A 27,813-nucleotide genomic window follows, 5' to 3' on the forward strand; every position below is an offset into this window, starting at 1 on the left:
TAATATGGCACTTAAAAATTTGACAAATGTTTATATACAATATCTCATTTATTACAACAATCCTGTGAGGTAAGTGTTACTATCCCATTTTATAGGTAAGGTGACTGAGGCTAGGTAAAATTCAGTGACCTACCCAGGGTCATAAGGCTAGTAAATAATTATGGCAGTAATTGAAATCAGGTCTTCCTGACTCCCAGACCAGAACTTTATCCTCTGTTTCACCTAGCTATCTTCATAATTAAATCCAAAGTTCCTTGAGGGTAAGGACTCCATCTTCAGATTCTTCTGTATCCTATACAGCAAACTGTGAAAGCCATAGTAGACAATTGTCCATTTGCTGAAATTGAAACTTGGTTAGTTAAAGGCTATATATACATGAAAAGGAGTCTGCTGATTAAGTCTCTGGTGAGGGAGTAGGGATGGAAGGAAGGGAAGTGGCAATAGTCAAATTACCTGATTACCTTATTCATTCAAAACAATCAAACCAGTAACCTTGTGTCTAAAAAAAAGCCTCAAGTCCTTGCCTAGAATTACAAAGGGAACCAGTCTGACAGAGTCTGCATGAGGGCTCCCCTCCACCCACTGGGCTGCCTTCCTGATGGTGTTTATTCTGTACCACAAGCACCTGAGCTACTGAAATAGAAATGTCTCCACATTTTGTGTTTGGGGTTCCAGCATTTTGCGGAACGATGCATGTGTCTGTCAAAAATCTGGGGAATGCATGGCCTTTCATTCCTCCCAGAATCGTGCCATTTTCCAAGAAAAGCTAAATAGCTCATTCATGTTTCACCCTCTGTTCTTCCAGGCTGGTTTCCTGATTTTTTTTTAATGAAGACTGTTTTTAACATACGCTGCTGTAAATGAAGAGTGTTTTTAACTTATACAGCTCCAGAAACTGATATGGAATAATATTCATGAGTGACTTATTAAATGAAGGATACCATCCTTATTTCATCTAGCACAGATTTTTTAAAAGTCTGTATGAATGACATCCATTCACTAGATCAGGGAGCCAAATTCCCCCAGAGTGTAACTCAAATCCACATGAAATCACTGAGTGCTGTTCCGGGAGGGTTGGGGGGGGGGGGGCTGGCGAGGAGTAATTAATGAGGACCAGGAGGTAACAAAGCTGTTAAAAGGGATTTTTTTTCATTGCTTTTATCATCAAGAATGATGGGGAATTTCCCATTCCAAGGGCACTTTGCACAGGAAGCCCTGGTGTGGCCTTAACACAGACTGGAGTCTCTGAGGAGGAAGTTACTGGGCAACCTGAAAAACTCAAACATAGTAGTAAATCACCTTTACCCAATGGTATGCACCTGAGACTTCTGGAAGGAAGCACACTGAGAAGTGGTGGAGGTACTGACAAGGATACAAACTACAACCCCAAACACAAAGAATGTTCCATAAAATCAGAAACCTCAGTCTTCCATCTTTCAGATGGAGGCAGGGGAGTCCAAGATTGCTGAACAAAGAACTGCAGCGAACCAGTCAATAGATTCTAATAGTAATTCATGCTCAAACTGCACAGGACATTAATTTGCATAATCTGATGGTTCAGACCACTGTGACTTTTATAGGCCAAATGACATCCTTTTAACCCTTTAAATGTCATTGAAAATGCCGGGTACTCTACTAAATATTGAATTTTCAAAGACAAAAAAAGAGTCACTGCCCTCAAGAAGTTTACATTATATAGGAAAAGATAACATACTCACATATACAAGATATATACCCCCCCCCCAACAAAAATCCAAGGTAATTTTCAAGGCAGATCAGGAACAGCCTCAAGTAGAAAGTGGCTCTTGAGTTTTTTTGTTTTGTTTTGTTTTCAAGCAAGCCTTAAGTAACTTGCTCAAGGTTACACGGCCAGTTATTTCTGGGTATGGTGCTGAGTATCTGAGCCCAGATTTGATCTCCAGGTCATCCCGACCCTGGAGCCTGTGCTCTTACTCGCTGAGCCACCTGGCTGCCCCTAAGCAATTGGGGTTAAGTAACTTGCTCAAGGCTACACGGCCAGGTGTTTCTGGGTGGATGCTAAGTGTCTGAGCCTGGATTCCATCCCCCAGGTCATCCCGACACTGGGGGCAGTACTCTTACTCACTGAGCCACCTGGCTGCCCTCTTAAGTTGAGTTTTGAAAGAAAATAAAGATTTCAAAAGAAAGATGTGAAAAGGGAATATATTTCAGTCATGAAGGTTGTTGTTTATCTTTCATTCTCAAAGAGTTCCAATGACATCATGAAGGTAATGTCTTGACATGTGCATGAATTGGATTTAAGTGAGACATAGCTTCACAAAGTCATCTCTCCTCCAGAGTCAAGACAGAAGTCAAGATGACTGGTCATGATCCAGTCTAAGCTTGGAGAACAGACTGCTCAAAAGATATGGATGCAGGAGATGGTATGTAGTGTAAGGGGATACCAAGGAGACCAGTTTGTCAACGTGGATATGCATGTTGGACAGAAGTAATGTGTGATAAGACTCGAATGAAAGACTGGAGCCAGACTATGATGGACTTCCAAAATAACAAAATTTAATGCAATAATTGACAAAGGTAACACAAGAACCTAATAGTTGCTCATCTTTATATAAGGCATATGTGTGTATACACATACACATATATATGGCTTATATGTTATGTATTTATATAAGGCTTATATATAATATTTTATATGCATACTTATAGAGTTTATATACTTAATTTGCAACAACTCTGGGAGATAGATAGTACAGTCATTATTTTTTTTTCATTTTACTGATGAAGGAGCATTTAAGTGGCCAATTTAAGATTACAGAACTAGCATTAGAGCTTCAACAAGTGTCTGGAGCCAAAGAAATTTAAGGTCATCTCTCAGTATAGTATACTCTCTGCATTCCACTAAACATGCTGAAATTTTCTCCAAACTCGGTATAAGATGCTAGAATTTAGATATAAGACACCACAGGATTAAAAGGTAGGGGACCTGGAGTTTTTATGCTGGCTCCAATCCCTTCACTGTGTTACCTTCAGCAAATCACTTAACTTCTCTGAACTTCTGCTTCCTCATCTATAGAGGGGTCTGGACTAAAGGGCTTCTGAGGGCCCTTTCAGCTCCAAGACTATAATTCTATGATCTATGATCCCAAAGAGTTTAAAGAAAAGGGAGAAAAGTCTAATCCTAGAGTTAAATTCAGCTAGGCAAAGTATCAGAATGAAGATCCTCATCATGTAAAAAGCGAAGGACCCAGAAAGCTAATATATGAATTCACTGGTTTATAGTCTGTGGCCATGTTAATTTACTCCATGATTTACCCATTATATAGTATGTTCCTTATTTCCCTCCTGTTCTAGGTATCAGTCCTAGACAGAGACCACATGGTAATGGAAGAAAGTAGAAACGGGAGTTTTAAGAGATTCAGTTCTTCTATGTAAGTGATAGTACTCATTTCTGTCAAGCTTAAGAGAAATGGAAAAGACAGATGAAGTTAAATATGACTCTTAATTATGCAAGTGTCTTAAGAAATGTGGTAACATTTCAGTTAAGAAAAAACATCAGAATTGCTATTTCATTATATATAATTTTCTGTGGACTGATGGTATGTGTATTGATGAGTAATGGGGACAAAAAGAAGTAATTGTCACCCAGAGTTTAAATCTATCTTTAAAAACAGGGAAGTGTTCTTTAAAAGTGATTGATATTTTAGAGGATAAATGAAACTGCATTGGAAAAGAAACTATCTTGGATCCCTAGATTTTAGAATAAACAATAATAATTAGTATATTATAATTAAATAATAAACTAATAAAAATATAGAATCCCCTTTCATAAGAACTCCATGAAGCAGGTCATGCAGGTGTAGCCCCAATTTTAAAAGAGAATACTGAACAGCTTGGGGCACAGACTCCAACAGACCTGGAGTCAGGAACACTCCTCTTCCCAAGTTAAAATCTGACTGATGCTTATTAGCTGTGTGACCCTGGGCAACTCATTTAACCCTGTTTGCCTCAGTTTCCTCGTCTTTAAAATGAGCTGGAAAAGGAAATGGCAGACTGCCAAGAAAATGCCAAGTGGAATCACAAGCCATCGGACACAACTGAAGAAAAATTTTAAAAATAACTAAACAACAACTGAACTTTAGAGAGTTTAAGTGATTTGCTCACAGTTAACCAGCTAACAAGTGTCCTAACTAGAATTTGTCAGTTATACTTTCAGGACTGACATCCTTTCCACTATACCACCCTGCCTTTCAAATAACAGAGGTTGAACAGGTGGCACTGAGTTCTCTGAATACACCATGCATGTGCATCTAGAGCACAAGTGTACACTAGAACAGATTCTGAGCATTCCTAATACATGGTTAAATCAAGCTATGTTTTATCTTTTCTCCTTAATTAAGCTTAAGGGAGATCCTATTTTTATTTATTGGGAGCTCATTGTGGACCATGAGCAATAAACTGGCACTTGCCTTGAAGGGCACTAAGTCAGTGATTCTTTCTCTCTAAGGAAATGGAAGACTCTAGTTGTGATGGTTCATTTCTTTTTATTATTGTATTGCTTATTCTTATTTAAACCTCTTGTATATTACTCTATTTATTATTATATTTTATTCTTTCTTACCCCTACTCCATGAAAGATATCACATGGCATATTTATTTATTTATTTATTTGCTTTTTGGAGGGCAATTGGGGTTAAGTAACTTGCCCAAGGTTACACGGCTAGTTTTTGTGGAGGGGAAGGAAGGAGGGGTGTTAAGTGTCTGAGGCCGGAACCGAACTCAGGTCCTCCTAACTCTGGGGCCGACACTTTACTCACTGTGCCACATAGCCGCCCCTAGCATATTTATTTTTAAGGCAGCAGAAGTGAATTAATTTTACTTTGAAATTTTCACGACCCTTGTGTCAGAGGGGCTCCCTCATGACATGGAAGAATCCACATATTCCTTGAGGACTTCTCATATCTCTGTTCACTGTCCCCTATTGATCATGGAATATTGATCCTATTGATTATGGAATAACATTTCCCAGGGGTAGGCATCTTAATAAGCACACAGACTCCACAGGCACAAAGCTACAGTTTTATTTACTAGTTAGTGGAAGTAGATAGGTCTTAGATCTGAGCCCCTATAAAGTGGCCATGTGGGACACTCCCAAGCAAATAAACCTCTCACAGAAGCTTGCAGGCTCTGTAACTTACAGTACTTCCCTTGGCAGGATTTCAAGACTTGTTCCCCCACTTTGGATTTCTCTTCTATGGCCCTTTTTCTTGCACCTCAGATTAATTCTCTGTCTATGAACCATTTGTAGTTGCATGGTGAATTACTGCTGTCTAACTCCCTCCCCCAATATCTAAGTCATAAGCATGTGCAAATAGTGTGCCAGATATGCCCAAACATACCCTAGTGGCTCAGACAAATGACATTGTGTGCCTCAGTTTTTAAGGTTATATTTTTTTTAAAAGACATTTCATTGTTCAGTCTTAAGTTTGGTTAAGTTTCGGCTTCTTTAATTTAATAAATATAACTAATGTTCTTTGAACATTTGATAAATGTTCACCTAAAAAATTAACAATACAAGTTTGTGGGTACACATTTCAATGAAACGTACAGTGAACGCTTATAGTCTAGATGCTAAGCCTCCCACTCAATTGGATATATCCTACATAGTCTTGGGAATCAAGAGAATAAAATTCATTCTGTCTCATCACTCCCACTCCTCAGTGTCATTTAAATTACCATGGGTAGTTTCCTTAAAAAAAATCTCTGGGGGATTGAGAGGGTCAGAGCCAGCTTCTAATTCTGGGGAAGAAGAACATTTTTAGTCCCTGCTACATCTGTTTTGGAAGATTTGTCCCAACACAACTGGATAAACCCAGTTACAAAAACCCAGGTTACAAAAACAGACCTGGTCATCATTGTGCTAGGCTTTCCAGTCAACTCATCAAAAAGAATTTATTTAATTGAATACGTATTTTTTTCCCAGCACACTTTTAAACAAATATAAGCCATGGTCATTGTCCTCAAAGATCTGAGAATCTAGCATTCCAGTTATTCAAATGTTCCTTTTAAAGACTAACTTTTAAATAGTACTTTACATACATTGTATCATTTGATCCTCAAAACAACCCCATGAAGTAGGTCCTACAAGCATGAACATCCTGTTTTACAGCTGTGAACACTGAAGCTCAGAAAGAATATTTCCTTTTAAGAAGCTCACAAAACCAGTTAGTAATTGGGCTGAGACTCAAACCCAAAAAAGTCTTCCAACTCAAAATTGAATGATTTTCCACTATATCACATTGCTTTTCATAGTACAATGTGAGATGAACCAATTAAGTCTAAGGTCACTGGAGAATCATCTCCCATAGCCTTATGGTAGATGAAATACAAAGCTATAAACATTCATCTGGGCAAAAACTCATGGTACTAAGTAGAAATTAAGTGAATGCCAAGCAACTGGAAACAACAAAACAAATTGTGTCTTATGAAAGTAACCTGCCATAAGAAATGACAAATATGAGGAATTTGGAGAAACATATGAGGACTTGCAGGAACTGATGCAAAGCAAAGTAAGAGAAACAGAAGAAAAATGTACACAATGACCAAGTGAATTTTTTAATGTACACTAAAATGCAGTTTGATGTAAATTAATTATGAGTATTCTTAATATGAAATAAATGTAATTCCTCCTTCAAATATCTTTCTTACAGAGTGGCTGAAGAAACAGTAACTATTAAAGATGATGAGTCAGAAAGAGTTCACACAGAATGATGGGGGAAACTGTCAGCATTTTGGAAAGTTACTTGAGAAAAATGTCTTGATGTGAAGCACCTCGACCAAAGGTTCCAGGGAGAAGGTGTTTTATTTTTTATCTGGGGGATATATGAAAATGAGAATGAGAAAACGGATTAATGTGAAGTATTTCTTGGTATGGAGTTAGGGAGAAATGAGTATTTTACTGATGACTCACAAAGAACTAAGGAGAATTTCTGCAGGAGTCAGAGAAAAGGTGAGGAGAATCTTTGTTGGATCTATTTCACCAGAAGTTACAAAGAAACATTATTTTAATGCAAAGAAAAAAAAAACCTTGAAAGAAACTGAAAGACTATTTATTGTGCTTATTGAAAAGAAGACAAAGACAAAGCACTAATCCTGAAGAAAGATATGAATAAGAAGCTTAAAGAAACTTTAATCATTATCTGGAGCAAATTGAATAATTTGAGACTATTACTAAATAAGGTAAGAAGAGTCATGCACTGACATATTGAGGATTTGAGGTGACCCAGATTGACATTGGCCATAGACAAAATATTACAAATAGCTATATTGTCTCTATTTTATTATTAATTCCATTAATATTTGTTTAAATGTAGAAAATGAAAATACTATTGGGAAATGAGCTTTCTTCATTACATTAAGTAATTAATATTTAATTAACTAGAATGAAGGTTATACCTAATTAATAGCCTGATGAGAAAGAGATTGCAAGTTAATTAATGAGAAATAAATTATTACAACATACGCCTAGATAGCTATAGAGCTCAGGAGGATAAAATTAAATATATAGCAATGAGTCAATTGGCAGGCTGAGGAGGGGTGACATGTAACTTGGTAGTAACACATAACTTCATGTTGTCTTCTTTCAAATCTGCTGCATGTAAAGCCTTCCTCCCAGTGAAGACGAGGAGAATTATTGGAATAGAACAATGTATATATAGTCCAATCCAGTTGTCTTCCTTCACAGTTTTTCCTTGTTACAAAGAAAGGTTCAAGGGGAGAGTGTTCTACTAGAAAATGACTCTGGTATAAACAACAAAAAGCATCAACAAAACTTTTTTTAAAGACCGAGCATTCATCTTCTATTAAACTGTATATGATTTTGGTCAATATGTCTGAGTAGGTACTGCCAGTTAGGTGGCACTTGAATAGAGAACTGGACCTGGAGTTAACAAGTCTTGAATTCCAATTCATCCTCAGATTCTTACTAACTGTGTGATCCTGGGCAAATCACTTAACCTCTGTTTGCCTTAGTTTCCTCACCTATAAAATCAGGATAAGAATAGAACCTACTTCACAGGGTTGTTATGAGAATAAAATGTGGTGTTTCCAATGTACTCTGCAAACCTCAGAGCATCAAGTAATTGATAGCTATTATCATTGTTGTTATTGTTGTGCTAGTTATTGTTTGAAGGAACGCTGGCTCTGTATTTAGAAGACCTAGGTTCAAATCACACACCTTTGTCACATATATCTTTGTGATCTTATGCAAGTTACTTAACTTCTCCTGGTCTCAGTTTCTTCATCTTTAAAATTAAGGGGCTGGACTTTGATGACTACTGAAGTCCCAGATTTATGCTTTAGAGGCAGCTGTTTGAGGCAGCACATAGAGCATCCGGCCTCGAGGCAGGAATACTTGAGCTTAAATCTAGCCTCAGACCTGGTGTATGACTTTGGGTAAGTCACTTAACCTCTGCCTTAGTTTCCTCACCTATAAAATGGGGATAATAACAAGACCTACCTTGAAAAGTTGTTGTGAGAATCAATTGAGATAATATTTGCAAAAGCACTTAGCACAGGGCCTGGCATACAGTTGGTGCTATATAGATGTTTATTCCTTCCTTCCAATAAATGGGAAAATAAAGGGAGATGAAAAGTTTAGCCAAGAAAATATTTTATTTATGCTTTAACATAGAGAGAAGAAAGGTTTAGAAAAATTAGCTAAGAAAGAAACATATTGTTTTAAATAAAGTTACCCAAAAATGATTTGTTTATTCTAACTTTTTAGCATCACAATCTAAGACGCAGAGGACAATCACCAGAATCATTGAAAAGCATGAAAGCAACTTGATTTTCAGCAATGTGCTGTCAACCTGTGGAATTTACTGCCACAGGAGGTTTTAGAGACTATGCTGTCTGGATTTGATGACAAGTAATGACATTATCTAATTATATAACTAATGGCATTTGTAGGGATGGAAGCTAAGATCATGATAAGAGTAATCGATCCCTTACTTCAGGGCTTTGGGAATCAGTGGCTGTTTCCCCCATTGCATACCTTGACCAGATGCTTTCCATGTTGCTTTATTTGGAAATTCTCAGAAGCAGCAGGTTACTGGAATGACTAGAATCGAGGTCCTCAATTAGAGAGCTCAAGGACCTATGGAGCCCTTGGGTAGAAGTATAAGAGCTTAGAATTAGAGCTGGGGTGGACCTTGGAGTTTGTTTAGTCCAACCCAATCTTTTTTTTTTTTTCTTTTTATTTATTTTTAGGGTTTTTTATTTTATTTATTATTTTTTTTAGTGTTCGTTTACAACATTCAGTTCCACAAATTTTTGAGTTCCAAATTTTCTCCCCCTACCTCTCATGGCGGCATGCAAGTTGATATATGGGTTCTACATATGCCTTCACATTAAACATTTGTCAATTTGTAAAGAATTGTAACCAATGGAAAAAACCATAAGAAAGAAGAAACAAAATGAAACAAAAAAGAGAGCAAGAAATTTGCTTCAATCTGCATTTAGACGCCATAATTCTTTCTCTGGATGTGGATAGCCTTTTCCATCATGAGTCTTTTGGAGTTGTCTTATAACCTTGCATTGCTGAGAGGAGCCCAGTCTATCAAAGTTAGTCATCACAGATAAAACGTGTCTGTAATTGTGTACAAAGTTCTCCTGATTCTGCTCTCCTCACTCTGCATCAGTTTATATAAGTCTCTCCAGGTTATTATGAAGTCTGTCTGCTCCTCATTTCCTAAAGCACAATAGTATTCCATTACATTCATATACCACGACTTGTTTAGCCATTCTGCAATTGATGGCATCCCCTTGATTTCCACTTCTTTGCCACCACAAAAAGAGCTGCTATCAATATTTTTGTACATATGGGTCCTTCTCCCACTTGTATGATCTCTTTGGGATGCAGCCCTAGAAGTGGTATTGCTGGGTCAAAGAAAGACCAGTCTTTTTATAGATAAAGAAACTGAGGCCCAGGGAGGGTAAATCCCTTGAGCAGAAAGATTGCAGTGTTTTTATTTAGTTTCCTGATTGGTAGATATTCCACTCAATTCACATTAATTCAGCTCTTCTCCAGCATACACTTCACTAGATGCTGAGAATTGAAATCATAGAATGGTTAACAGTAAAAGATATTCTCCCCACCTTCAAGGTGTCTAAATCATTGTTATGCAACATCTACAAAATCTATAGACAAAAATTTCTCTTGTGTTAACTGGAATCAAGAGTTTGTGTAGTGTTTGTTTCTAGTTAACCTGAACTATAAGGCATTCTTAATGGACCCATACCTCCATTCTATTTATAAATCTACATGGCTAATTCTGGAGCCCCTTTGATACCTGGAACCTCTTTAACATAGTGGATTATTATTAAACTGGAGGAGTAGTGTGGTCTACCTTGATTCAAATAGAAAGAAGCCTAATTTAGTTAACATTTATTCCTCTGCCTTTGTCCATGTGCCTCTCATTCCATTTTTTTGCATCCATCTTTCTATCTTTCTTGGGTTGGAGGATCAATGATTCCAAATATCCAATGCTTCTTCAGCCCTTTGAAGAGATATAAGAGTAATGAGCTGAACCTGAAACGTCTACATGGTCCTTCTTCTCGTGCAACAAAGAAACCTACTTATCCCCAAATGTAAAGTCTGAAAGGAAAGAAAATCCCAAGTATAAAAACTTCCTCCTTCCTTTAATCCGCTCTTCCCCTCTTCTCCTACCCCTACTCCTTCCTCTCCCTTTCTTCTTTCTTTTTATCTCGCTTTCTCTTAGTCTTTCTCTTTTTCTTTCTCTTCTCTCTCTGTCACTTGTCTCTCTCTCTTACTGTCTCTGTCTTTCTTATGTCTGTCTTTTGCTCTCTCCCTCTCTTCCTCTCTCCCCTCATTGACTTAAAGCACTCATTTTCTCTAAGGCTCCATTTTCAGAAACCAAAAAGTTCTGAAGGGAGGGATATTAAGAGATTCAAATTGCAAATAATTTTACCACTGATTTTTATGTAACTCTGAGTAAGTTCCTGCTCTTTCTGCAACTGTGAAAAGGGAAATAAAGATTACTGAGGGTGGCAATGGACAAGGATTCGGATATTTACATGATTTCTTCACATTCCTATTTTAGAGTAAAAAGTTCCTAAAGAACTTTTCCTACAAGAATCTGTTCCTCCAAGAATCCTACAAGAATCTGTTCCTAAAGAACAGATTCCTATTAGCAAAAAAAAAGAAAAGGAAATTCTTCTATACTTTATCTTTTTTCAGGGGAGGACATTAATAAATCATCAGTTCCTTCCTCCTTTTCTGCTTCCATGAAGCGTATGTATGTGGTATACAATTTAAGTCTGTGTGTCACTGAAGTAAACAGTAAAAGGAAGATCCAACCTGTTTTTTAAAGCAATTTTTATTCTGATATCAACTCTAACAGTTTTACACAGAAATATTCCCCAAAAAAATCTCTATAGGATCCCACTCTTCCTATTAGACATATAAATTTGTTTGTGATGGTTTGGATGACTGTCAGAAAACAAAGACTTTATGAAAATATAGGTAAAGCAGTAGAAAGTAATGTCAGCCCAGGACAATGCATTGATTCTAATGTCTTGAAAATATGGTTTTAGAACAATGAATGAAAGAAAAGACGTCATTGGAGTTCAGGATCGTTTAGTGCATCTCTCCAACCATTAGAGAACTCAGAGAAGAATGAGATAAATGGCTTTTCATTGAGAATACTTCATGGGGAAGGGATGAAAAAAGGATTGGACCTGAAATTATGAAATTTTTTCTTACCAAAGATTAAACTGAGTGGTAGAGGTAAACAGTAAACATTAAAAAATATTTTGAGGGTTCTCAATTCACTGCCAAAAGCCTTTACACTGCTTTGATGCTCTATATCAATGGCCAAATTAGCCAAATACCTAGAAGGAAGGAGCCATAGGGATTAGGCATCATCAAATGTGACCAGAGGAAGCTGCAGGAAGATAGAAGCAGCTAGGTAGTACAGAAGAAAGAGCCAAGGAGTTGGAGTTAGGAAAAGCTGGATTTGAATCCTGTCTCAAACACTTACTAGCTATGTGACCTTGGGCAAGTCATTTAACCTCTGCCTGCCTCAGTTTTCTCAGGTTCTTCATCTGTAAAATGGAGATAATAACACATACCTCCTAGGTTTGTCATGAGGATAAACTAAGATAATATTTATAAAGTGCTTTGCAAATCTCAAAATGCTTTGTAATTCTAGCAATTATTATTAAAGAGAACTGTCCAGATTCTGACCAATGCACTAAGAAGACTGATAATGGAGATACATTTCCCACCTCTTGACAAAGAGCTACAGAATGAGACATATATCTTCAGACATGACCAATGGATTGATTTGTTTTGCTCAACTCTGTTCATTACAAGAGAAACTTTCTGGGGAGAAGAGAAGAATGCAGTGCTAGTGATGCAAAAATAAAATAAGAAAAGAATGAATCATTTAAAAATACATAATAGAGCATGAGAAAGTTATGAAGGGATCACAGACAAGCAGGGCATTTTTGCTCATACCTTATTAAGTTTACAAATACTTTTTAAGCTACCTAACAGAAATGCACAATTTCATATACGATCCTTTTTTATTCTTTATATATGGAATGTTTATGTTTGTTGATCTCATAATTAAAAGAATTTCAAAAAAGGGATGTAAAGGGAAGAGATGAAAATTATATTCCTCTAAACCAATGAAATTCTAATCAAAAGGCAGGGACTTTCAATTATAACCACCATCTAATTTAATACCAAAGAGGTGGTGTTTGTTGTTCACTGCGACCTCTTGCCTGAAGTGAATTGTTAAGTCTGTGACTAGCAATCTAATTATTTTCTCTAGAATCCAGAGCTGTGCTGTGAAGATGCATTTCCCATGGGGAGAAGTGCATTTGGTCTTTTCTGTATGGTGAGAGATGCTTAACCAAGGCCAGGGAAGTTAGAAGCTTAATAGAAGAGGACTTCTGCTTTTCTTCCTCACAAACTCAATGCATTTGAAATATGTGAATGACTGAGTTTAATTATAACCATTTTAAAGCCAAAACAATTTGCCCAGTTCTTCTCCTTCCATCTATGTGAGGTTCAAAAAAAATATTCTATCAGGTATCAGAGGGATAAAAACCTCTCCTATGCTCTCTGGAATCTCCACTTAAGTCTTGGACAGGAGAGAATCACTCAGCCTAAGAGGCATTCAATGAGGTTCTTCTAAAAGCCATTGTTAGAAAGGGTAATGCATCAGGCATAGCATGGCACCCCCTGAGAATGCCAGAATGAGCACTGGAGCAGCTCTGTTCATTTCAGATGACTTTCACCTTGGTCAGATCTCCAGAACTAGTTAAAATCTGAGGACTTGAATCCACATGGTACATTATTTATTGATAATAGAACTTCAAATTTGCAAAACATTTATTATTCAGGGCGGCCAGGTGGCTCAGCGAGTAAGAGCACTGGCTCCAGTGTTAGGACGACCTGGGGATCAAATCTGGGCTCAGATAATCAGCACCACACCCAGAAATAACTGGCCATGTAACCCTTGAGCAAGTTACTTAACCCCGATTGCTTTAAAAATATATATATTTATTATTCCCATTGTATATATGGGAAAACTGAGGCTTCGCATCAGTATATTAACTATGGTCATACACTTAGTAGATTTTTGAGAGCCAGAACTTCAAAACCCAGGTGTTCAAACTTCAAATTTGGTGAATTTTCCACAATTTAACAATATTTCTGTAATGGGACCTAACATAGGAAGACAGAGAAGGGAGGTGCCTTTATGCCCCCAAGTAAACCTACATGAAAGCATTCCTACATGATTTACATAAAACACATGTTCAACCTGCCACTGTACAATCCATTTATTTTACACATAAAGAAAATGAGGGTCAAAAAAGGATATCCAAAGTCACACAAGGTAGTAGCAGTCAAGATTACAACCTAAATTTTCAAGAAAGCATTTTTTTTCATAATTTTGTAGTGTGTACTTTTTTTTCCTAGGATTACCACTTATTTCCCCCTCCCAAAAAAATTGAGCCTTTCTGTGCCCCAAGTAGAATAGTTTATCTATCATTAATTTTGTACCTTTGGAATCTGCCTCAATTTCCTCAGGCCATAGGGGTGTTATTAAATAAGCAAATGCTTCCTCATGATTGACTAATGTTCCAGGAGAATCAAAGCAGTTTCCAAAGTGACCTAGTTTACTACCAAGGCATTAGGGAAACCAGGTGGAATATCTCCTTCCCGATTCCACTTGGAAGTATATACAATAGCAATGAAGAACAAAGCAACACAATGGGATTTGACAGTGTGTGTTGGGAAGATACATTTTCCCCATTAAAAAAGAGGGAAAAAAACCCTCTAGCAAGCATAGCAATGGTTTTTTCAATTGAACACCTGCTAAAGGAATAATGTGTTCAAAGAAGGAATTTCTAGCACACTTTGCGGCAAATAGCAACCAAAAATTGACCCCTTTATAGGAAAGTTAAATGAATTAGGTCATGTTTTCAAATTCCTCATAGAGGAAAAGTGCTGTCTATCTAAGCATTGTCTTGTTATGGTTATGCTTTCTGTTCAGTGAACCAAATTACATTTCTTAAAACAGTTTTCAGCAACATAAGAAGATAACATGAACAATAGCCTGGTTGCAGGTGTGGACAGGACAGCCTCCATGTTCCAACAGTGGTTCTTACACAGCCTGGAAAGACAGGATGCTAGGAGAAGTCCCTCCTCCTCGTAAGTGAGGTCATACTGCCTCTTGGAACTGGGACGAGAGACGACGATGAAATGGGAGATTCTAATTAAGTGGATCTTCTGTATGTCAAGTTCGGTTGCTAATGGTGTTGGACTGGCTCCCATCTTGGTCCAATGTTTCAGAAAAGCCTTCTCCTTCCACATTTAAGGATGAACCTACACAGAGGAAACAAACATATAATAAAAGTTGCCCTTAATAGAGAGCAAATACTAACAGAAAGTCTTCAGCTGTGGCATGGGCAAAATGGGATGACCTGGCTTAGGAATATTCAAGAATATCTTGTCACCTACTAGTAGCTAGGACAAACACAAATATTTTAAAAGAGGCAGGGAGAATGTGAAAATAATCCTTTCAAATAGAGTACATTAAATTATTCTATGAATCTAAATAATACAATGATAATATACATTCTTTAAATTGTCAGAAAAAAATTCATATTAGGTCCAACTATTGTTAATTGGATATGTATATATATATATATATATATGTATACACACACACACACACACACACGTGTGTGTGTGTGTTTATAAAGGAATCCCTACAGTATTTTGCTACTTTTCATTTTCAACTCCCAGAATTTTCAGATACTATACAATAGTCTCAAACTAAAATTAGTACTTTAAGTGTTAGGACACTCATGAACCTGTACTTTTTTGTTGTTGGTCCAAAATTGTAGTTTCTGTTGTTACATGATCATCATGATGGAGGAACTCTCTGCACTGATACAATCAATATCTCACCTGTGATCTAAAAGGTTAGAGAATTTCCTGGAATACTGAGAGTTAGGGAATTTCCCAGAGTCTCACAGTTAGTACATGTCAGAGGCAGGATTTGAATCCAAGGCCTTCTCACTCTAAAGACATTTGTACCACTACTGTCTAAATCCTTCTCTCTTTACAAATGTATTTTAATTACATAGTAAGCTGAACAATGACCCAAAGGGCAGGTAGGGAGCACAGTGGATAGAACATGGAGCCTGGAATCAAAAAGGCCTGAGTCTTTTTGAGGCCAGTCAAATCTGGCCTCAGATGCAAATTAACTGTGTGACCCTAGGCAAGTCACTTAACCCTATTTGCCTCAGTTTCTTCATCTGTGAAATGAGCTGGTAAAGGAAATGGCAAAACACTCTGGTATCATTGCCAAGAAAACCCCAGATGGGATCATAAAGAGTCAGACATGACTGAAATGATTGAACACCAAAGCTGAACAGCCCACAATGGATTATATAATTAGGGACCTGCAAACAACCCATCGGCTATATCCTTAATATAGCCAAACATTCTAGTCCAGATAAGGATACTAAAGCCCAGAAGGGTTAAGTGACTTAGCTCAAGATCACACAGCAAATTGATGACAAAAACAGGACTAGAAACTCAGTGTTGGGCATGAAGAAGGTGCTCAGTGAGATCTTGAATTGAATATATAATCTTAGAGATTATGTCTAAGGCCAATGGTATAGTGTACTTATTATCTTAGAGTTAGGAAAATTGGGTTGGAAACCAACATTTACGAGCTATGTGACCTTTGACAAGTCATTGAACTTTTTGCTCACTATATTATCATGCTTCCATAACTCATTATTTCCTTAATGTGGGTCTTCTCCTACGTTAGTCCTTTATGCCTTAGTAAATAGTGTTTATGAGTTTCTGTTAACAAAAAAAAAAATCATCATGCTAAACAAGGCAGCTAAACTGATGATGAGGTTTTCCCAGTTAGGCTTCCCCCCAGATAACAAACAAGCAACATATCACTGAACCCATTGCTTCAAGTCTCTCAGATTTTAAAGAAACTGTCATAACTTATGCTCCGCTAACATAGCCCCCCCAAAGCAGTCATCTTCCTGCCATGATGAAATATCAGAATAGGAATTTAGTAGAGGGTCCTCATCAATAAAATCAAATAGTAATATCAAAAGCATGTCTAGGTAGGCATACATATCATGTTTTTTCTATATCTAAGTTATAACCTAGGTATTTTCCAAATAAGTGAATCTTTCTGAGGTCCAAAATATTAAGGAAGACAAAGCCCAAAGAAAATAATATAGTCTTTGCCTATGTGAACCCATTCTTTCCAGTCATAATTGTACCACTATATCTACCTCATAGAGTTGTTATAAGAAAAGTTCTATATAAAGGTGAAATATTGTGTCATGTTTTCAATTTAAAATTTAATTTTTTTCAATTATCAAAAATCAATTTTCTCCCCCTCCCATATCCTCTTTTGAAAAACAAAATCCTTATAACAAATATGCATAGTCAGGAAAAATAAATTCTCACATCAGTCATAACCAAAAAATATTTATCTCAATCCATGCCCTCAATTCATTACCTCTCTGTCAAGAATTGGCTAGCTGATATTACAATGGAGGGGAAGAGCAAGGAGGTGAAAGGAAATGAGTCAACCTTACTCTCATTGGATTTGGCTTGAGGAGGGAATAACATAAACACTCAATTGGGTATCTTACCCTAAATAAAAGTAGGGGGAAGGGGATAAGAAGGGAGAGATGATAGAAAGAAGGATAAATGAGGGAAGGGGTCTTCAGAAGCACACACTTTTGAAAAGGGACAGGGTCAAAGGAGAAAAGAGAATAAATGGGGATGGGCTAAGATGGAGGTAAATGTAGTTAGTCTTTCACAACATGACTACTATGGAAATATTTTGCATAATTACACGTGTATAGTTTATATCGAATTGCTTGGCTTCCCAGTGGGGATGGATGAGAAGGGAAGAAGGGAGAGAATCTGGAACTCAAAGTTTTAAAACACAAATGTTTAAAAAATTGTTGTTACATGCAACCTGGAAATAATAAGATATACAGACAATAGGGTATAGAAATCCATCTTCCCCTACAAGAAAGTAAAGGGGAAGGGGGGAAAGGGAGGGATGAGGGGGGATATAAAAGAGGAATGAATGGAGAAATAGGTAATTAGTATGCTTGCCATCTTGGGGTGGGGGATATGGGAGAGATGGGGAGAAAATTTGGAATTCAAAATCCTGTAGAAATGAATGTTAAAACTAAAAATAAATAAATTCTGAAGTACAAAAAAAGAGTTGGCTAGCTGAAAACTTTATTACTGATCCTCTGTAATCACATTTAGTAATTATGTTGACCAATTCTTAAGTCTTTCAGTGTTGTCTGTCCTTACAATGTTATCATAATTGAATAAAATATTCTGCAGCAATATTAGAGGCCCAAGGGATCTGATGCTATTTGCTTTAATGAGTTCTCAATCATCTATATCTTTTTTTTGTCTGTACTTGTATCCCTAGCACCTGGCATAGTAAATGTTTTTGATTGGGTAACTGATAAAGTATAAGCTGGCCCATAGTAGGCACTGAATAAATACTTGTTAATTGAATAATTTAGATAGGGCAGACCCCATACTTTTTTCTCCTACCCTTCTGCCTTCTGGCTACTCCACCACACAACATCGAGGCTGAATGGAAAATCAGTTGTATCCGCTTCCTGACCATAGTTTCCATAAAAAGTGCAGCAAAGATGATTCAGTCAAAGGCTGGTGTATCCTTGTCCTTTCTCTACCATCTCAATAGCACTGAGTTAACAGAACATCTCAATCCATTAAAATGGGATAATCTTTTTCTTTCTATGACCAGTCATGCCAATCCCCTCACAGAATATGGGCTCCTGGTTTACTAAAGAGCCCTTAGGAAATACTGGCTGAAAGGAATTAGTGTACCCCAGCACCATGGAATCTTTTTTCTGTGACACTACATGATTACTTTTCATTTTGTTTTTCAAACACCCCCTGGCATCTATCCACGTATTAAACTAATGACTTGCAAGAACCAAGTTTAAAAGAACCAAGCAATTATTTTAATTAGAAGAGAACAGAAATAACACTCCTGGCTTCTGTTTTAAGGGGCAAGGAGGAAGCAGGCAGGGCTCAAAAAGATTCCGTGAAATATTTTTGCAAAGGGAAAAATAATTAAGGCCAAATTTAGAAAGCCCTTGCAATAAATGGGCCACACAAAATGAATGGCTCCACTGTACAGCCAGAACCCATTGACACATAAAAATATAGCAAGGCCCATTTTTCTGTAATACCGTTCAACAGAAATGCTAGTTCTACAAAATGGAAATGACTAACTAGGAAAACAGATCAGAATGATTCTTTTGAGTCCTGAGTAATTTCCTACTGAGTTTTTGTGCATCCTAATTTATTAATAAGGGGAAAAAGGAAACATAGTGGCCTGTTTTCTCTCCAAAATAAAATAATCTTTGCATTTAGATTTATTGGGTAAATTGGTCATTTTGATTTCTCTATTGTTATCAACCTATTCCACAACAATTTGATTTTTGCTATGTGAGGTTTTTCATCAATACATTCTCAACTCTCAGTCATCCAGGGTTCTTGTTCCCTAACTCACTACCTTTTAGTTGCTTCATTATTTCCTTTCATCACCACCAAAGGGTGAGAGACAATGTGAAGCTAAGATGGGTCAAGTTTGCTATTTATGAACAATAAAAGTCTCTCCCAGTTCCAAATCTATGATGCTATGTCCTATGGTCATACTAATTTAGGGGAAAGATTTGGGAGAAAAGAGTTAATGTGGTAAGAAATGATGAGCAGGTTGATTTTAGAAAAACATGGAAAGACTTTCATGAAATAATGAAAGTGAAATGAGCAGAAGCAAGAGAACGTTGTATTTGGTAACAGTAATACTGTTCAAAGAACAGCTATGAATAACCAAGTTATTCTGAGTGTTATAAATACTCAAATCAATTACAAAGGACCTGTGAAGGAAGATGCTATCCATCTCCTGAGAAAGAACAGATAAACAGAATAAATAAATGCAAAAAAAAGATGCATGAATACATGTCATTGCCTACTTAGACCTTAAAATCTTATTTCTCCTCCCATCCATTCTCCCCATCTTTGCTACTGGGACAACGTATGGTTTCAAATTGAATTAGGAACGTAAAAATGTTTCTCAATAGTGACAACTCAATAAATTCAAAAGCAATAAAAAAGGATTCATAATATGGTCATATGTGTGTGTTTATAAATCTGGGTCAAATGGTAGCCTCCTCTACTGTGGGGTGGGGAGGAAGAGGAATAATTTAAAACTTCAAATGTAACAAAATAAATTAAATTAATTTTTTAAAGGGGAAAAAAGAGAATTTTAAAATGTGACTAAAATTAGTTGCAGGAGTTTTCTAAGAATTCCAGTTACCTTTGCCCCCTACTTTAACAATCGAATGTACTAATCAGAGAGGTAGCACAGATTTAGAGTATGAGGACCTGGGTTCAAATTCTAACCTTGCCAATATTACCCATGTAACCTAACACAAGTAACATAACATCTACAGACTTCTGTGTCGTTGTTGTAAAAAGAGGGTCTTCATATCGATGAGCTTCCTGGAAGCTATAAATATACAATGTAAACCTCTAACTCTGAAAACGAGTTTTAACTTGGGGATTTCTCTCCAAAATTTTAATTTGGAATTGAGATAATAATAATAATAATGATAATAAATAATGTTAGCATTCATTCATGATTTAACATTTTAAAAGTGTTTTGGATACTTTATCTTTTTAAGCCTCACAGCAATGCTAGTAGGTATTAAAAGGGGTATTGCCACCACTTTACAAATAAGTAAACTGAGTCTCAGAGAAGTTAAGTAACTGGCCTATAGTCACACTGCTAGAAAGTGTTAGGGGTGGGATGCAAACACACATCTCCCTGATACCCAGCCCTATTCACAAGAGTTCTCTGAATCGATCTATCATCGTTACCAGGAAACTGAGTGTTGGAGAAATAAAATGACTTTCCCAGAAATTTGATGATAGAGAAAGGATTGGAAATCAGATCTCCTGTCTGTTAGCCCACTGCTTTAAAATAGGCTGCCTTGGCAACCACCTTTTTGCTGAATGTTCTTTAATGAATGTCTAAGGACCGCACTGGGCAGATAGGTGATATGGTGGATAGAACACTGTACTTGGAATCAGGAAGACTCATTTTCCGGAATTCAAATCCAGCCTCAGACACTTACTTGCTCTGTGACCCTGGACAAGTCAGTTAATCCTGTTTGCCTCAGTTTCCTCAAGTGTAAAATGAGCTGGAGAAGGAAGTGGTAAACCACCCCAGTATCTTTGCCAAGAAAACCCCAAACGGAGTCATGAAGAGTTGGACATAACTAAACTAAATGAGAACCACACCAACCAGCCACATTACCTTAATTTCTGTGTCCTATCCTTTGAATAATACACATTTAAACCACTTCTCCCCGTGAAATTCAAAACTAGATCTTTCAGAGTAAAGAGTTCCTTTTATGTCATCCTTAAATGAGAGGAAGCTACAACTGTTAAAACAATATCAAATTTGGAATAAGTTTTGGTGCTGTAAAAAAATTACTGGGAATTAGGAAAGGATGCAGAAACCTTGATAAAGTATTTATTAAGAGCAATGGTCTGTCCTTTCCATAAATTAGGTCATTTTATCTGGAGAAAGGAATGTCAGAATTAGAAAAGATCTGTAGCCAGGCAATAAATTAGGAGACAGACAAGCAGTGGTTATTCAACTCAATTCCAAAAACATTTATTAAATAACCTCTGTGTCCAAGGTACTATAATAGGTGCTGGAGACGGAAAGACATAAGCTAAATAGACTCTACACTCAAGGAGCCTATGTGCCTTTGGAAGAAAGCATGTATACAAATTAAGTTTATGCCAAGTAATTTCAATATGTAGAGATTATGATCTCTGAAAAGATGTGGCACCTGAGCCATAAATATATACAAATACATATGTATAATATATATTTATAAATAAAGGAAACTAGAGATTATACAAGTTGGAGGTGACAGATGAGTGCCTTACAAGCATGAGGACCTACATGTACAGAAACGTAGAGGTAGATGATAGAATATCATGTACTGGGAAGATTTAGAAGAATAGAGAGTGAGGAAGGGGAAGTAATATGAAATGACTGGAAAGGTATTCTGCAAGAGGAGTAGATTAAGAGGCAAAGAAATATTTCTCCAAGATTGGAAATGAATAAAAATGAAGGCCTTTTTGCTTATCTAGAAAATGAGCAAATGAGTGAGGATGAATAAAGCTAAAGGTGGCAATATACAAAATAATAAATAATGACTTGGATGGCCAGCTAGGGGTTTTCATTTCCCCTGCTTTGTCATGTGAAGTGAGATTAAAAGGTAACAAATTTAGGATGACTCCAAGGAGATGCCTTTTCATGCAATGTATAATTAACCTGTAGAAATCATTGCAGTAAATGGCTTTTTAGAAAAAAAAATCTAACTCCCCTCTCCAAAAACAACATTAAAAAAAAAGATTTGCTATTTATAGACCTAAAACTAGCATCTGCAGTTATACTAGCTGGGATTAGATTACAAAGGCTGTCCAACTTCCAGGCACAAATTGATCGCCAGCTGGGGTCAGGAAGAAAATTTTCCCTTTGGCGTAGTGTTTCCCAGGTCCGCTATCTAGTACTGAACAATTCATACTGTTGTGCAGTATTTACACCTTCATTCAAAGCATCTGGCCAGGGTCGCTCTTGGCTTCAGGATTCAATATTAAATGATCTATTGTTTTATTCCAGGATGGCAACACCTTTACTTAGCTATGTTTCCAAGAGGTAAATATAATGAAAGCAATCAAAATTGTTTCCAACTCCACTGTTTTTACATCAACAGTCTACAAATATATGTAAAGATTCGATATGTATGAGGACATACATATACACTGATATAGTTCTAAGACATCTCCATCATTTAACAGCTTGATTTTAAATTGTTGCTTTTGGGAACAGAAAACACAGGAGGGGAGGGGGGAAGCATATTGTTCATCAAAGTGATTGTCCCATACATTTGTATACCTGATGCAATTTATTCTTTAACAGATTTTTACTTCAAAGAAATCACTAGTTAATGACATTTCAGACTTGGGAAATTTTTCTGATGGCACATTGGAATTCCCTCAGGGATGGGATTGTGAATAAGTGGATTTCTTTTTTAAGATCATTAACAGATATTACAAACCAATTCAAACAGAGTATTTTCTTTGCAAATTACTTTTAACTTTAGAGCTATTGAAAAAAAGGACAGTAAGTGATTTAATTTACTTAGCCTGTCTATAGATTGCAGCTACATACTCATTCGGGGATTGCATTTCCAACCCCCAAAAAATATCTATAACTATCCTTAATAGAGATATTTTTCTAAATTATCATCCTATATCAGGGAGGTTTCAGAAGCTGTTAATGTTTACTTTTTCATTTAGCAAGTTGCCCCAGAAAAAGGAGAATGTTTATCCTATTGATATGATAAGAGTAAAAACAAAGCATTCCACTTATTTTATCTGTTGCTTTAATTAAAACTCTCCAATAATCAGCTGGTTATTTTCTCCTTGGAGGATTTTTTTTTGGTTCTTTTATTTAATGATCAAACTATATTTTCTGGGCTAGAGAGCTAATATTTGGGGTGAGAATCACCTTTATTCACTGTGCATATAAGGCCAGATTCTTATTTGCATCAACACCCCGTTGTGTATGTTTTCCATTCAAAGAGCTCCTGTGGACTTCAAAGGGAGCTCCATACAAGGAGGGGCTAAGTGGGAGTTCTGAGAGACTGGAGAATCAGGCCCACAGCCATGAAGAAACCATGCCAAGAACAGCTCACCCGGGAGCGCCTAGACCATGACATCAAGTTGAAGGGTCTCTCACCTGCCCACACTCCACTCAACTGCATGTGGGAAATGTCCCCACAAATGCCAAGCAAAACATCAGTTTCACTGTCTATGGCTTATAAATATTTGATGAGTGGTACTTTGCTTATGAAAAGCATGTTAATAAGAATATTCTACAGTAATGGTGCCAAGCACTGCCTCTTACAAACAACACTGTCAGAGGCTCTAGAGAATTTTGAGGATCTATACACACACACACACACACACACACACACACACACACATTTTAGGAACCTCCACATCCCTTTCAAAATTTGACCTTGTTAGAGAGTCCTTCTTATCCCAGTGACCAATGACCATTCTTGAGCTGGGCCTGGATCTAGAGTTGGAAGGGACCCCAGATAGTGTCTAGTACAACCAACTCACTTACTTTACAAAGAGATGAAGAGATTTTTTTTCAAGATCACAACTGAGCCACTTCCTAGTTTTCCAGTCTACTTATACATTACTTTCCTACATACTCTACAACCTTGAGTCCATGCAATTCTTCAGACATGTTACAACATCACCAAACTCTGCCATCTTTTCACTGGCATTCTCTCCCTCCTCACTTCTACCTCCAGGCTTCCTTCATAACTCAGCTGAAATTTTACCTTCTTCAAGAGACTTCCCAGTTCCCTCCTGTCCCACCACTGCTAGCACTTCCCCTCTTAAATTGCCTCCCATTTACACTGTATGTATTTTGTATGTACTTGGTTGTTTACACATTGTCTTACCCATGAGAATGTAAGCTCCTTAAGAGCAGGGACTATTTTAATCCTTCTTTCTATCCTTGGCCCCTAGTACAGTACTTGTCATATAGCAAGTGCTTAACAAATACTTGTTAAATGACACAGGTAGAAAAAAATCAGAAGTGGGATTTGAACTTAGGTGATCTTGACTCCAGAACTATTCATCTTACCTCTATATCACTTCTTGCTCCTACAATCCACCAGTTAATCAGTTGTACTATACTTAGTCCTTCCTCCGCTAATACCCTCCTTTGATGACTCATAATTGTGAATTCTCAGAGGTTACACTAGTGAAATACAAGTTACTGGGGAAAAAATAAAATATTTCTTTTAAAAAGAGACCTTTTCTAATCCTTTAACCCAGTTTCCCCAATGAAATTGTAATTGCTTTGTAATTACTTTGCATATAATTATATTTTTACACATTGTACCCCCTGATATAATATAAGCTTCCTGAGGGCAAGAAATTTCACTTTTTTTGACTTTGCATCTTCAAGACCTAGTACAAAGCCTGGCATATAGAAGGAGTGTGATATATCCTTGATTATTGAATGTGGCCCAATGATGGATTGCATCTTAGTTAGCCAAGGACCAATCTCCAGCTAGGCTTAGAAAAACCACCAGATTGGCTTCCAAGTGATGAAATTTTAGTCATATCAACTCTTGAAGATTATCTACTAAATTATAAAGAAGCCATAGTCCAGGTCCAGGAAGGTGATATCCATACCACAATGAAATTATAGCTCCTTGAAGTTTTGAAATTAATGAATTGGCATTGTGAGGGATAACTAAGGTAGAGATTGATCTAGAAGAGCCTTCAGCAGAAGAAAGATTATTAGAATTAAAAACTCATAGTGTTTGGAAATTTATACATTGTACTATTCTAAGGTGTCATACTCGATCAAATAAAATCTTCTCTTTGGCCCCCAATACCCTTAATAACCTGCCTTCCCACTACCTTTACATCTTCTTACATATTACACCTTCCCTCCTTACTCTTTGATGGAGCAACACTTGCCTTCTTTCTGTTCTTCAGACAAGACACTCCATCTCCTGACCAAGCATTTTTCCTTGACTGTTCCCTATCCATGGAATGTTCTCCCACCTTAGTTCCACTTCCTAACTTTCTTCATGTCCTAGCTAAATTCCCATTATAGGAAGCCTTCTCTAATCTCTCTTAATTCTAGTATCTTCCATCTCTTGTTTATTTCCAATTTTTAGCTTGTTGACACACAATTATTTGAATGTTGTCTTTCCCATGAGAATGTGAATTCCTTGGCAGCAGAGACTGTTTATTTTTACCTTTCTTCGTATCCTCAATGCTTAGCACAGTACCTGGCATATAGTTGGTGTTTGATGAATGATTATTGAGTGACTGAATGAATGATATCTTTGTGCTATACTCATGAACTACAACCTAGAATGAATCTCACATGAAAAGGGGGCTTGATGTTACTGGTATCAAGAGAAGGGTAGAGAATTGGCAGGGGATCAAGGCACCAGCATGGTCACCCTGGGTTATAGGACTCAGAATTCTAGTTTATATAGTGCATAGAGCTTTAATTATAGCATCAAACTTGAAATGGATGGAAGTAGAGAATTTCAATTCTCTCCCCTGAATTGTAGAGGTTCAAATAACTCTACAGGGAAAGAGGTAGAAGTAAGCAAAGGGAGAAAACAATTTATTAAATGCCTGCTATGTGACAAATACTCTGCTAAGCACTTTACAAAAATATTCTCACTTGATCCAAAAAGAAAAATGAAAGAAAATGCTCATTTGCTCTTCCCCACTCCCTAGTAAATCTAGCCAAAAGGCTTTCATACTTTTAGAAATGTTAGTACTAACAAGTCTTATGAAATTTGTTATATCCTACCATGGTTCCTTAAGGATGAAGCACACTCCCTATCTCCTGATAGAGAGTTATGCTTGGTGCAGAGATTCTCTAGGCAACAGAATATTTTGGAATTCTCTTGGAATTGTGGGAGATTACAAGAATGCTTGCTTGAATCTCCCCCTCCCACTTGAGGAACAAGTGTCAAGGATTCCTTGGCTTCTCTATGGTGATAAAAAGTTATACTATGTAACATTACCCAAGATACATAGATCATAAAAGAGAGTTCTGATAAAAGGTGTTCCACTGAAGAAGAAAATGGCAAAACACTCCAGCATCTTCAGCAATAAAAAAAAAAACTCCATGGACATTATTATGGGGTCCATGGGGTCACAAAGAGTTAGACACAACTGAACAACAACAAGAATGCTTGAAGTTCCCCACTCCCATTGAGGGAACAGGTATCAAACTTCCTCAGTTTCTCCATAGTGATAAAAAGGCCTGAATCAAGATCACCTCCAGGTTGACACCACTGATTTGTACGAAAAAGGTCTTTGTGCCTACTGGCAGGTGGCAGTTTGATAAACAGCCAAAATATAAATTCCTCTATTTGGAATTTAAAGTCCTCCATAAATTGACATTCTACTCTTCCTATAATGATCACACATTATACATGCTACATTCCAGCTAACTAAACCAATTCAATGTTCCGTATCCACAACACTCCAATTCTTCCTTCTATGCCTTTGCACTGTTTCCTATGCCTGGAATTCTCTCGATCATCACTTTCACCTCTTAGAACCCATACCTCTTTTTAAGATCCAGCATGAATGCCACATTTTTCAGTGGAAATTTACTAATTCCTTCAGTTTTCATTTCCCCTGTCCCAATCACTTTGTTATGAATGTATTTTGTATTTTATTATGAAAATGTTATTTCCCACAAGTAGAAAGTAAGCTACATGAGGGCAAAGAGTGATTCCTTTCTGTATAATATCTAAATCAACTAGCACAGTCATAGAGAAGGTAGCGAGAGGGAAAGTTCGGGGTTAAAATAAATGAGTTTCAGTCCTAGGCTGCGTTTAAGATGTCTATAGGATAGCCAATTGAAAGTGTCCAATAGGCAGTTGGGGATATGAGACTTAAGGACATCATAGAGGTAAGGAGAATTGTATAGGCAGGTTTGAGAATCATCACAATACAGATAATCAGCATATTGAGTTAAGTGATTGGAAAAATGAGATGGAGATTGTGTGACAGTAACGACAGCTTGAAATGTATCCCTTGTTTGGAGATGACTGTCTTAATCTGAAAACTTTTGTAAAGTTCTATAACACTTAAAGTCCTATATAAATGTATTGCTATTCTTGTTATTCCTGTTTTCTTTGCTTTTTGGACAATTCTAGGTAGACTTCAAATCATCACATTTTATAGCTTCACTACTATGGCCAGATTTACTAGTGAAAGGAAATTTAAATTGAAGGAAATATACTTTCAATACAACCCGCCTTCTCCCCTTCCCAATTTTCTTCACCTGAAATATCCAGAAAATTGAAGTATCATTAGGTTTTTTGATTGTGAATTACCAGTGAGTCAATGCCAAGCACTGGGCAAAGCTCTAAGGATAAGAAGACAACAGTCAATCACTACTGTCAAAACTCTCCCATATCTAATGACAGAGACGAACTCTGTGCAAACAAGATGTACAAAATAAATTAGAGATAACCAAGAGTTGGAAGATACTAGAATTAAGAAGGATCAGAAAAGGCTTCCTG

General features: G+C 36.9%; 1 long non-coding RNA gene across 7 annotated transcripts in view; it reads right to left on the reverse strand.

Annotated features, from left to right (window-relative positions):
- Positions 1-13,839: 13,839 nt before the first annotated feature.
- LOC138165702 (uncharacterized) overlaps positions 13,840-27,813 on the reverse strand; it is a 65,613-nt gene continuing 51,639 nt past the window's right edge. For all 7 annotated transcript variants that reach the window (XR_011169417.1, XR_011169415.1, XR_011169412.1 and 4 more), the window contains one exon: positions 13,840-14,902. This is a non-coding gene — a long non-coding RNA (uncharacterized lncRNA). The remainder of the gene's footprint in view (positions 14,903-27,813) is intronic.

Source organism: Petaurus breviceps, unplaced genomic scaffold (genome assembly GCF_028583685.1).
Source record: "Petaurus breviceps papuanus isolate PSGF00001 unplaced genomic scaffold, PetGlider_PUasm1.0 214, whole genome shotgun sequence".
Classification (NCBI taxonomy): Eukaryota; Metazoa; Chordata; class Mammalia; order Diprotodontia; family Petauridae; genus Petaurus; species Petaurus breviceps.